The 10,260-nt window shown below is 45.1% G+C and overlaps 1 protein-coding gene across 6 annotated transcripts in view; it reads left to right on the top strand.

The window, feature by feature from the left end:
* GAS7 (growth arrest specific 7) overlaps positions 1-10,260 on the top strand; it is a 161,906-nt gene that overhangs the window by 53,332 nt on the left and 98,314 nt on the right. The window lies entirely within an intron of this gene.

Raw genomic sequence — 10,260 nt, 5'->3', positions numbered from 1 at the left:
CTAGTATAATACTGCCCCTATGTACAAGAATATAACTACTATAATACTGCCCCTATGTACAAGAATATAACTACTATAATACTGCTCCTATGTACAAGAATATAACTACTATAATACTGCTCCTATGTACAAGAATATAGCTACTATAATACTGCTCCTATGTACAAGAATATAACTACTATAATACTGCCCCTATGTACAAGAATATAACTACTATAATACTGCCCCTATGTACAAGAATATAACTACTATAATACTGCTATGTACAAGAATATAACTACTATAATACTGCCCCTATGTACAAGAATATAACTACTATAATACTGCCCCTATGTACAAGAATATATCTACTATAATACTGCTATGTACAAGAATATAACTACTATAATACTGCCCCTATGTACAAGAATATAACTACTATAATACTGCCCCTATGTACAAGAATATAACTACTATAATACTGCCCCTATGTACAAGAATATATCTACTATAATACTGCTATGTACAAGAATATAACTACTATAATACTGCTCCTATGTACAAGACTATAACTACTATAATACTGCCCCTATGTACAAGAATATATCTACTATAATACTGCCCCTATGTACAAGAATATATCTACTATAATACTGCTCCTATGTACAAGAATATAACTACTATAATACTGCTCCTATGTACAAGAATATAACTACTATAATACTGCCCCCTATGTACAAGAATATAACTACTATAATACTGCCCCCTATGTACAAGAATATAACTACTATAATACTGCCCCCTAAGTACAAGAATATAACTACTATAATACTGCCCCTATGTACAAGAATATACGGTAACTACTATAATACTGCTCTTATATACAAGAATATAACTACTATAATACTGCCCCTATGTACAAGAATATAACTACTATAATACTGCCCCTATGTACAAGAATATATCTACTATAATACTGCTCCTATGTACAAGAATATAACTACTATAATACTGCCCCCTATGTACAAGAATATAACTACTATAATACTGCCCCCTATGTACAAGAATATAACTACTATAATACTGCCCCCTAAGTACAAGAATATAACTACTATAATACTGCCCCTATGTACAAGAATATACGGTAACTACTATAATACTGCTCCTATATACAAGAATATAACTAGTATAATACTGCTCCTATGTACAAGAATATAACTACTATAATACTGCCCCCTATGTACAAGAATATACGGTAACTACTATAATACGGCTCCCTATGTACAAGAATATAACTACTATAATACTGCTATGTACAAGAATATAACTACTATAATACTGCTCCTATGTACAAGACTATAACTACTATAATACTGCCCCTATGTACAAGAATATATCTACTATAATACTGCCCCTATGTACAAGAATATATCTACTATAATACTGCTCCTATGTACAAGAATATAACTACTATAATACTGCCCCCTATGTACAAGAATATAACTACTATAATACTGCCCCCTAAGTACAAGAATATAACTACTATAATACTGCCCCTATGTACAAGAATATACGGTAACTACTATAATACTGCTCTTATATACAAGAATATAACTACTATAATACTGCCCCTATGTACAAGAATATAACTACTATAATACTGCCCCTATGTACAAGAATATATCTACTATAATACTGCTCCTATGTACAAGAATATAACTACTATAATACTGCCCCCTATGTACAAGAATATAACTACTATAATACTGCCCCCTATGTACAAGAATATAACTACTATAATACTGCCCCCTAAGTACAAGAATATAACTACTATAATACTGCCCCTATGTACAAGAATATACGGTAACTACTATAATACTGCTCCTATATACAAGAATATAACTAGTATAATACTGCTCCTATGTACAAGAATATAACTACTATAATACTGCCCCCTATGTACAAGAATATAACTACTATAATACTGCCCCTATGTACAAGAATATAACTACTATAATACTGCCCCTATGTACAAGAATATAACTACTATAATACTGCCCCTATGTAGAAGAATATAACTACTATAATACTACTCCCTATGTACAAGAATATAACTACTATAATACTACTCCCTATGTACAAGAATATAACTACTATAATACTACTCCCTATGTACAAGAATATAACTACTATAATACTGCCCCTATGTACAAGAATATAACTACTATAATACTGCCCCTATGTAGAAGAATATAACTACTATAATACTACTCCCTATATACAAGAATATAACTACTATAATACTACTCCCTATGTACAAGAATATAACTACTATAATACTGCCCCTATGTACAAGAATATAACTACTATAATACTGCCCCTATGTACGGACGAGTGAGAGGCGCTAAAAGCACGCATTATTATTATTATTATTATTATTATTATTATTATTTATTGTTATAGCGCCATTTATTCCATGGCGCTTTACAGGTAAGGAGGGGTATACATAAAAACAAGTACAATAATCTTAATACAAGTCATAACTGGTACAGGAGGAGAGAGGACCCTGCCCGCGAGGGCTCACAATCTACAAGGGATGGGTGATAATACAGTAGGCGAGGGTAGAGCTGGTCGTGCAGCGGTTTGGTCGATCGGTGGTTACTGCAGGTTGTAGGCTTGTCGGAAGAGGTGGGTCTTCAGGCTCTTTTTGAAGGTTTCGATGGTAGGTGAGAGTCTGATTTGTTGTGGTAGAGCGTTCCAGAGTAGGGGTGATGCGAGAGAGAAATCTTGTATGCGATTGTGGGAAGAGGAGATAAGAGGGGAGTAGAGAAGGAGATCTTGTGAGGATCGGAGGTTGCGTGCAGGAAAGTACCGGGAGACGAGGTCACAGATGTATGGAGAAGACAGGTTGTGGATGGCTTTGTATGTCATGGTTAGGGTTTTGTAATGGAGTCTCTGGGCAATTGGGAGCCAGTGAAGGGATTGACAGAGGGGAGAAGCTGGGGAATAGCAGGGGGACAGGTGGATTAGTCGGGCAGCAGAGTTTAGAATAGATTGGAGGGGTGCGAGAGTGTTTGAGGGGAGGCCACAGAGCAGGAGGTTGCAGTAGTCAAGGTGAGAGATGATGAGGGCATGGACTAGGGTTTTTGCAGATTCTTGGGTGAGGAATGAACGGATTCGTGAAATATTTTTGAGTTGAAGTGGAAAGGGCTTGGATATGTGGTTTGAAGGAGAGATTAGCATCAAGGATTACTCCGAGGCAGCGAGCTTGTGGGACTGGGGAGAGTGGGCAGTCATTTACTGTAATTGACAGGTTCGTAGGGGGGGTCACGTGAGATGGGGGAAAGATGATGAATTCTGTTTTGTCCATGTTGAGTTTCAGAAATCTAGCGGAGAAGAAGGATGAAATAGTGGACAGACATTGAGGGATTCTGGTTAGTAGGGAGGTGATATCTGGTCCAGAGATGTAGATCTGTGTGTCATCAGCATAAAGATGATACTGAAAGCCATGAGATTCTATGAGCTGTCCCAGGCCAAAGGTGTAAATAGAGAACAGCAGGGGCCCAAGGACTGAACCTTGTGGGACTCCGACAGATAGGGGGCGAGGTGAGGAGGTGGTGTGTGAGTGGGAGACGCTGAATGTCCGGTCTGTTAGGTATGATGAGATCCAGGATAGGGCCAAGTCTGTGATGCCGAGGGATGAGAGGGTCTGTAATAATAGGGAATGGTCCACTGTGTCAAAGGCAGCCGACAGGTCCAGGAGAAGGAGATCAGAGTAGTGTCGCTTGCTCTTGGCGGTTAAGAGGTCATTGGTGACCTTAGTAAGGGCAGTTTCAGTGGAGTGGTGTGACCGGAAGCCAGATTGTAAGCGGTCGAAGAGGGAGCAAGAAGAGAGATGGGAGGACAGTTCAAGGTAGACGTGTTGTTCCAGTAGCTTGGAGGCGTAGGGGAGAAGTGATATAGGGCGATAGCTAGATACAGAGGATGGGTCAAGAGAGGGCTTTTTGAGGATAGGTGTGATGGAGGCATGTTTAAAGCTTGAGGGGAAAACACCAGTTGTTAGTGATTGAAGAGATGGGTTAGGGTTGGGATGAAGACTGTGGTGAGGTTTGGTATGAAGTGGGATGGGATCGGGTCGAGTGCACAGGTGGTGAGATGTGATCTTGAGAGTAGAGTGTAGAGTCGATCTTCTGTAATGGTGGAGAAGTTGGTTTTGAAGGTGGAGGGCTGGGAAGTCGGGAGGAAGGGTTCTGGGGGTTGTTGACCAAAACTTTCTCTGATGTTATCAATCTTCTGCTTGAAAAATGAGGCAAAGTCTTCAGCTGAGATGAGTGGAGAGGGAGGAGGTGCTGGGGGGCGGAGGAGAGAATTGAAGGTGTTGAATAACTGTTTAGGGTTGTGAGACAGGGAGGATATGAGAGATGAGAAGTAGGTTTGTTTAGCTGTGGCGAGTGTGGTCTTGAAAGTAGTGAGGGACTGTTTGAATGCGATGAAGTGCTCGTTGGAGTGGGATCTTTTCCATCTGCGCTCAGCAGCCCTGGAAGCTCGCCTCAGCTCTTTGGTCAGGCTGGTGTGCCAGGGCTGTCTGTTGATTTTGCGAGCTTTGGTATGTGTAAGTGGGGCAGCGGATTCCAAAGCTACAGCTATTGTGGTGTTATATAGAGCGGCAGCGTCATCCGCATTGTGTAAGGAACTTATATCTGTGAGAGTGAGAAGGGATTCAGAGAATGAGTGTAGGTCAAGGTGTTTAAGATTTCTGCGAGGGTGTGAGAGTTTGTGGGGTGGGGATTGTAGACATGGAGTGAAGAGGGAAGAGAATGTGAGAAGGTTGTGGTCAGAGAGAGGAAGAGGTGAGTTAGAGAGGTTAGATAGGGAGCAGAGGCGGGTAAAGATGAGGTCCAGTGTGTGGCCATCTTTGTGGGTGGCTGTAGAAGACCATTGAGTGAGGCCGAAGGAGGAAGTGAGAGATAGGAGTTTAGTGGCAGCTGAGAGGGAAGTGTCAATGGGGATGTTGAAGTTGCCCATGATGATAGTAGGGATGTCCGCGGAAAGGAAATGGAGTAGCCAGGTGGTGAAGTGGTCAAAGAAGGTGGTGGCTGGCCCTGGGGGGCGGTAGATGACAGCCAGTTGGAGGTTGGAGGGGGAGTAGATGCGCACAGAGTGCACATTACACACGGACCAATGATTCTCTGTGGGGCAGCTCCCATCAGCCGTATATTTCTCGTCCGTATTCTACGGTCCGTGCTAATTGCAGCATGCTGCGAGTGTCCGCGTACTACGCCCGTAATACGCCAATGCAAGTCTATGGGAGCGCAAAAAATACAGATTACACACGGAACACACATGTGACTTGTGAGAAATACGCACCCGGTGTCTTTTAGCAAAGACGGCAATTCAGTGCGCGATACAGTAAACTCACACTGACAGGTTTTATAAAGAAACGAAAGAATAGATATATACACATAGAATACATATATATATATATATATATATATATATATATATATATATATATATATATATTTCACAGAGTTCTTCATAGCAGAATAGCCGCTAATTCAATTGCCGGCTTCTATCAAATCATTCCCCAACCCGACATGAAATGACACATGGTTTACATTCAGTAAACCATTTCATGTTTTTTTATATGTCCCTGACTAATAATTAGATGCGGGTTTGTGTGCAAAATTTGGGAGTTGTAGTTGTTATTTTAAGGGGTTACTTCGTTGTTAAAAAATGTGTGGGCTTCCCATTGCCCTATAGTGCTGGCGAATGGGTTAATCTAACAAAGGGTTAATGTCAACATTTGATTGTAAGCTGACATTAACCCTTTGTTAGATTAATCCATTCGCCACCACTATAGGGCAATGGGAAGCCCACACATTTTTTAACAACGAAGTAACCCCTTAAAATAACAACTACAACTCCCAAATTTTGCACACAAACCCGCATCTAATTATTAGTCAGGGACATATAAAAAAACATGAAATGGTTTACTGAATGTAAACCATGTGTCATTTCATGTCGGGTTGGGGAATGATTTGATAGAAGCCGGCAATTGAATTAGCGGCTATTCTGCTATGAAGAACTCTGTGAAATATATATATATATATATATATATATATATATATATATATATATATATATATATATATATATATATATATATATACACATACTGTGGTGTAGTTACCACTGTGTCGGCTAGGGGGCGCTGTGTGGGTGTCCCAGGACGGGTGTACAGGCACATTCAGTGTGGTAACAGGAGCAGGGTCCTAAATGACCATTGTGGGTCTCAAGGTGGGTGGCCTTGGGATGCAGGCTCCAGGGTGTATTGATCAGCAGAGGTACTGCTGATCTTTCTGTTACACTGTATCAGGGAAGCCTGTGTGTCTATACAACCTTTGGTGATGTCATAGCCATGTGATCCCCTTTGGGTGTGGTTACAGGGCTATGTAATTGAGGTGTTTGGCACATGTGAGAGAGTGGAGGGAGTCTGTCTGAGTGTGGACAGACTTCCATGTGTCCAGGTGGGACACTACAGAGAGTGTATATGGGGAGGACTACAGCTCCCAGCATGTGCTGAGACTCTCAGTCCGAGTCTGAAGCCATGGACATTTCTGTTCCTTTGCCTGAAGTGAAGGTTACATTTCAGTGTTATGCTGTCTATGGTTTATGGAGTAATAAACCTGGCGAAATTTTAAAGGAACCTGCCTCATGATTGTCTCCCGCTGCACCTGAGCGAGTCACATCCCTACAATTGGTGGAGAATGCGGGCAGCGACTCCCAGAAGCACGTGTGGCAGCGCTGGCGATTCTGAGCCAGGAGAGCAGACGGTCTGACAACCGTGAGTAATACTGACCGAGGTCAGAGAAAGTGACTATTAATATTTGTGGGATACCTCTGAGGAGAAGAGGCGTCCAGGAACCTGTGTTGCCGACACAGGTAACAGACAGGAGTCTGTGTTGCACTGACCAGGGTCAGTGAGAGACTGTGTTCCTGGAGGGGTCAGTGAGCAAGGTCCTGGAGGGTCAGTGTTGGGAGGTTCTGGGAGAGGAATCGGATCCCTGGAACACGTGCTATGACCTTGGACCTGGTGAGGCGTGTGTTGGGCAGTCTCAGGCGGAGACGGATGTCCTGAAGAGCACCCGCTGAGCCCCTGGACCTGGTGAGGCTGGTGTGTTGGGAGACCCTGGGAGGAGGGTCGGCTCCCTGAATAGCACCCGGTGTGCCCTGTGTGTTGGACGGTCTCAGGTGGAGACGGTACGTCCTGAGTGGCACACGAACAGGACATGTGAGAGACTGTGCATGTGTTTTTTTTTCTTTTTTTTTTCTTTTCCTCTGCAAAACCTGAAGGTGCTTGCTGTGGCTCAGTGGGGTCACGAAGGTCTCGCAGCACAGGGACCTGGTGTTTTCTTTAAGGGATCTGCCCTGGGAGCATTGGTAGCAGACGCTGTCTGTCTACACCATCCTGCTGCAGCTTTATTGCATGTGACTAAGCGGATACAGTAGTTGTGGCTTTACACAACTATTAAGGGTGAGTACCCTGTATTATTGCTGCATAACCCATTATACCTGCACTGGTAAGGCCCTATGGGCGCACTTTTGTGGCTTTTTTATCTTTGAGGGTGACAAGCGGCTTCCAGTAACCCGGCGGGGTTACGAAGGTGACAAGCGGCTTCCGGTGGATCGGCGTGTCCACGAAGATGGCGCAGCAGGAGCTGCAGTGACACCAGCCGCTGTGTGTGTGTGTGAACAGCAGCCGGAGGTGCCGGTGATCAGTGACAGCAGGAGCTGTGGTGGTGCCAACAAAGACTTGTGTGGTATCGTGAGAGACAAACTGTACTGTGTGAACTGTGGCATAAGAAGTTCTGCAGAACGGACATGGGGAAATCCCAAAAGGGGGCGGTGACCCAAAAGGGAGTGGTAACCAAAAAAGGGGTGGAGTCCCAAAAGGGGGCGGTGACCCAAATTAGAGTGGTAACCCAAAAAGGGGTGGAGTCACAAAAGGGGGAGGTGACCCAAATTGGAGTGGTAACCCAAAAGGGGGTGGAGTCCCAAAAGGGGGCGGTGACCCAAATTGGAGTGGCAACCCAAAGCGGGGTGGTGGTCCAGAAAGGGGCCAAGTTTGAAGAAGTGACAGCACTAGGTGACTCAGTAGGTATGTCTGGAGTACCGCAGTGTATGTGCAGGTCTTTTTCAGAATGTGGAATATCCTTTCCAGGTAGTAATGACGGGCCACAGATGTGTACAGTGATGCTGCATCGGGAAGGAGCCTTTGGTCGGCTGGACTCAGAGAGTCAGGTGACTCTGACAGGAACTCCTCTCGTTTTCTCTCTGACCGAGAAAAACGTCAGGGTTCACTGTAAACACGGGGTCACGGTGAACTACGCAGTAGACACAGTAGTGTTTGAGGGGACCAAAGGTGGTGAGTGCCAAGGTAGAGGGATACCACGGGACTTAGTCTATGCCTGGGAGAGGGGCCGGGACTTTCTTTTGTTTGATGACATTTGGTCTGACAATGGAGATGCTTCGACTGTGGGGCCAGCGGACACTGAGACAGTGACGGCTCCTGACATGGACAGGTCAGAGGTAGAACTGACCAGAGGAAGAAATACATCTGCCCAACTGACGGACCTGACGTCTCGTGATAAGACAGATGGTGGGCTGGGAGATGAGACTACTGGACTAGACACATTGGTGCTGGACGGTAACTGGAGGGTTCACTCGACTGGGGTGACTGACCCAGTGGTACCCTTTAACGATATAATTAAAGAGGTAGTGGTGAGACACGTGCTGGCCAAAAGAGAACAAGATCATGAGATACAGCTGATAAAGGAGACTGTAACAGAACATGTCGAACGGGAAAGAGTCCTAAGGCAAGCAGCTGAGCACAGAGTGGATGAGCTGGAGAAGGAAGTCTCTGAGCTCAGAGGTCACCTGTCAGCATGTAAAACCATGAACAAGACCCTGTTGGAAGATATGGAGGTGCTCAGAGAGGCCCAAGAGAAGCATCAACAGGAGATTCTCAGGAGAGAGGATGAGCGTCGCTACCTGGCAGAGAAGCGAGATAAAGTTCTGCAAGAACTCAGTGGAGTAGTAAAAGGTCTTCTGCAGGAGAAGTGGATGGGCGAAGACGTACAGCGGCCGTGCCCGACTGATAGCAAGGCAGAACTGCCAAAGCCCATCTTGGAAAAGGGTCCTGAAGACTGTAAATCTCAGGAAGATGGTGAGCCAAGAGCTGCACAAGACAGTCACCCGGTCTTGGCAGATACCTTGAGGGAAGTGTCCGTGGGGAACCCAGAGCCATCTGTCCAGGATGAGAGCAAGTCCATGACCTTCAAGTGCGTGATGGAGGTACCCGAAAACGTGCGAGAAGCGTGTGCCAGCGAAGGTGTCCATGAGACCTTTAAAAAGGCAGTAAAGGCCTATAGTGTGAGCTGGGCACCAGAAACAGACCAGTTGGTGATACTGGCAGAAACGGAAGACACAGAGAGAAGGGTGGCTGTCCTGAAGGAGATGCACCTACAATGTCTCCGCACGAAACAGATGCTTGTGGAGCGTAATAGGAAAGCCGCTCGACGTCTGGAGCTTGCAAGGGAAGCACAAAGTCGGCTGGGCTTTGTGGAAGACATAATTCCGGTACCCAGAAATCTGGTGGGGAAAGTCGTTGGCAGACTTGGAAAGGTGATGCAGGAGATGGTGAATCGATCCTGTGTGAAGAGAGTGAGGATCCCACCTGCTGGTGAAATCCAAGTCGTTATTGAAGATGACATGGTTCCTGTCATTGTGGTTGGTTCGGTGGAAAGCATTGGGAAGCTTCGCATGCTCCTGGAATATCGGGTAGCGTACCTGAAGGAAATTGAGCAGCTAAGACAGGATCGACTGCAGATGAATGAGCAGATAGAGAACGTCAGGTGGCGTCCACCTCCAACCCAAGGTGTAAGGACCCGAAGGGATCCTCCAAGGAATGAAAGGACAGGTAGTCGAAGGCAAGAACGTCGAGAGTCCGCAAGTGGCCGTTCTAATCGTAGTAACATAGGCACGAGACCCAGTGGTGGACATAGTGACAGAGGGTCAGACTCAGACCAGCCAGTTGGCCCAGCTGGACGTGGGACTCATGACAGTGTGAACTGGGAGAGCCGGCCGGTGAGAGAAAGGTCGGGTGACGGAGCGCACTGCAAACAGGTGGAGACTAAAGAGTGTCTGATCACACTGACGGACGTTGACGGGAAGGCCAAAGCCCAAGGCCGAGATACTGACCGCTGGGGGCGGGGGAGG

The sequence above is a fragment of the Dendrobates tinctorius genome, unplaced genomic scaffold (assembly GCF_039654945.1).
Source record: "Dendrobates tinctorius isolate UK_male_01 unplaced genomic scaffold, ASM3965494v1 ptg000063l, whole genome shotgun sequence".
Lineage (NCBI taxonomy): Eukaryota > Metazoa > Chordata > Amphibia > Anura > Dendrobatidae > Dendrobates > Dendrobates tinctorius.
The sequence above is the reverse complement of the archived record's forward strand: the minus strand, read 5'-3'. Positions and strand labels throughout refer to the sequence as shown.